Source organism: Mus caroli, chromosome X, assembly GCF_900094665.2.
Source record: "Mus caroli chromosome X, CAROLI_EIJ_v1.1, whole genome shotgun sequence".
NCBI lineage: Eukaryota > Metazoa > Chordata > Mammalia > Rodentia > Muridae > Mus > Mus caroli.
Genome location: NC_034589.1, coordinates 95,313,540 through 95,316,804, shown reverse-complemented (window position 1 = coordinate 95,316,804; position 3,265 = coordinate 95,313,540). Strand labels below are relative to the sequence as shown.

At 43.0% G+C, this 3,265-nt stretch overlaps 1 pseudogene; it reads right to left on the bottom strand.

The window, feature by feature from the left end:
- Window positions 1-1,664: 1,664 nt before the first annotated feature.
- LOC110286143 lies at window positions 1,665-2,308 on the bottom strand (annotated as a pseudogene).
- Window positions 2,309-3,265: the final 957 nt, after the last annotated feature.

Genomic DNA, 3,265 nt, shown 5'->3' with positions numbered 1-3,265 from the left:
AAAAAAAAAAAAAAAAAAAAAAAAAAAAAAAAAAAAAGAGTTCTGCATCTTGTTCCAAAGGGAACCAGGAGAAGACTGTTTTCCAGGAATCTAGGAGGTCTCAAAGCCCACCCCCACAGTGACATACTTCCTCCAAAAAGGCCACACATTCTAATAGTGCCACTTCCCATGGGCCAAGCATATTCAAACTACCACAATAGAATATATAAACTTTCTGTGAGTCTGCTAGACAGGTAATAGGTAGTTTTGACTTGGTAGGAGGTATTGAAGATGTAGGTCAGAGGGTAGGGTGTTGGCCTATTCTAGAGTACCTGGATTACATTAAAGTCAGGTTTAAAACATCAGATTTGATAAGAGCAAAAGAAACAGAAACATGCCTTGGAACTACAAATTTATGAATTGAAATATTATTGCTATTTTATGTGTGTGAGTGCTTTGTCTACATGCATGTATACCATGTGGGTATAATGCTTGTGGAGGCCAGAATATGGACTTTGATGCCCTGGAACTGGAGTTAGAGTTAGAGGTGAGCTATCTAGGTTCTCTGAAGAGTAGCTGGTGCTCTTAAACTGCTGGGCTAAGCTATCCTGGAACTAAAGCATTTTCAGTCTTTTCAAATTCTTGCCTTAAAGAAGAAAATAAAATAGCTGGGCAGTGGTGGCACATCCCTTTGATTCTAGCACGTGGGAGGCACAGGCAGGAGGATCGCTGTGAGTTTGAGGCCAGCCTGGTCCACAGGGTGAGTTCCAGGACATCCAAAGGCCTCACAGAGAAACCCTGTCTTCATAAACCAAAAACCAAAACCAAAAACAAAAACCAGAGACCTACTGGTTTTCACACTCAGAGGCTACTGGCCTTAGTGGTTTATGCTCTTGAATGAACTCCCCCACCCCACACAGAGCCTTTATAATTTAACATGCCTTAAGCAGCACAATAGCTGGGTGACTGCCTAGCCTCCATGCTGCTAGAATCTACCTCTGCCAATAATTCCGAGTTACTACTTACTAATTCCTATGTTCCATCTTGGCTGCTCTTAACTCCCATTAGTCAGCCATCTGGGCCACGTTTTCTTGGCCCAGATCCAGGGTGCTCTCCTTGTCTATGTACTCCATGGCAGACTCTGTCTCTCCTCTCTCCACACTTTTCTTTCTTTCTTTTTTTTTAATTAAAAAAAATGTATTTACTTAGAAGCATTCAGAATGTCAACAAAACAGCCACTTTTTTTTTTTTTTGCAATTAGAGAGTGGTATTCAGTTAACAGAACAACACTTATCTTTGCATAAGCTGCATCAGAGACAACTGAAGATGAAAAAAAAACCCAAAATAAAACCAAAAGAAAAAAAATACAAAAACCAAACTACTGTCCCCATATATAACTAATTTGTGCTGTGCACCAACAAGAACCTGCTTTAAATTTCCATGCCAATTTACAACCCCAGACTGTACCAGGCAAGGTTAGTGGCTATTGAAAATACCACCAGGACAGGGCTATCTAAAGACACATTCTGTAGTGTGTTAACTATACAAAAAAAAGACATTGTACAGTTTAAAAACAAATCTTACACAGCCTTACATTTCAATTTTTTTCTTTAAAAGGAGTGAGTTGTGTACAGGGGGGTTAAATGCTTTTTAGACAAGAAAAAAAACACTGCGCTAGAACCAACTTATTCATTATCATCTTCTTCATCTTCATCTTCCTCCTCTTCGTCCTCCTCCTCATCTTCCTCTTCCTTCTTTTTCTTGCTCTTTTCAGCCTTGACCACCCCCTCTTTTGCTGCATCAGGTTTTCCTTTAGCTCGGTCGGTAGGCAGCAATATCCTTCTCGTACTTCTCCTTCAGCTTGGCAGCCTTCTTCTCATAGAGCTGCTTGTCATCCGCTGCAGTGTTGTTCCACATCTTTCCTAGTTTCTTTGCAACATCACCAATGGATAAGCCAGGATGTTCGCCTTTGATTTTGGGGCGATACTCAGAACAGAACAAGAAGAAGGCCGAAGGAGGCCTCTTGGGTGCATTGGGGTCCTTAAACTTCTTTTTGGTCTCCCTTTGGGCGGGGGGATGTAGGTTTTCATTTCTCTTTCATAACGAGCCTTGTCAGCCTTTGCCATATCTTCAAATTTCCCCNTTTCTTTAGCAGACATGGTCTTCCACCTCTCTGAGCACTTCTTGGAGAACTCTGAGAAGTTGACAGAAGCATCCGGGTGCTTCTTCTTGTGCTCCTCCCGCCAGGTTTGCACAAAGAATGCATATGAGAACATTTTGCCTCTCGGCTTCTTAGGATCTGCTTTGGCCATGTTTAGTTGATTTTCCTCCGCGAGGCACAAAGTCGCCCAGTGCCCGTCCGGCTCTCCCTTGCCCCGGTGCTGTCTCTATGGAGCTCAATGAACTGCAATGGCTGTGTCTCCACACTTTTCTAAAGCAGGGCGGATCTCTCTCTCTTCTCCTCCCAGCCCCAAGCCAGGAAAATCCTAAAATCCCACCTCTGTCTGCCCTCTCCAGCTACTAGCTGCTGGCATCTTTATTTACCAGTTATAACCAGCTTGGGGTGGAGGGGAGCAGTTTCCCAGAAGTTATGTGCAGACCCTCTTGTGCAAACAGTTTTTTGGGGAACACAATTAGCATTCGTAATGTAAGGATCCATGATTCACTGAAGAATGATACCCCAGACTCAAATAGTACGTAAACACAAAGAATGTTTACTCCAGCATGCTGGAGTCTTCCATTACCAACATAGAGAGACCTTGAAGTAAGCATGCAAGCCTGATTAAAGCACATTAGGAGAATTCCAGGGTAAGAGCCTGTCGTGGAATCATCCTAGCCTTCTCAGTAATACAAGCAGCTACATATGTGCTGATCTCTGGTCTTTGTTGGTTGGGTGTTTTGTTTTTTGGTTTCTGTTGCCCTCTCAGGTTCTTAGGAGAGTGTGATCGTTGTGTGCTGCCTCATAGGAAATTCTGGGATCCTGATAGGCATGTCCACTGGGGATTCTGGGTAAAACGTTTTTTCTAGGTATTAGGAGCTGACATTTAGGAATGGGGATGGGCTAGGAGGGCGGGGTGAAGCTGGCCACAGGAGGAATGAAAGTACGGTTTTCCACGGGTTTTTTTTTTGCTTAGTCCCTTTGGAAATGGGAGAGGGCAGCAAGTGGTCTGAGGAAGATGTGAAGGTCGGCAGGTATCCTCCATGCCTCCGTGACTGGAGTGCACAATTTCTTTTTTCTTTTTTCTTTCCTTTTTCTTTTCTTTTCTTTCTTTCTTTCTTTTTTTTT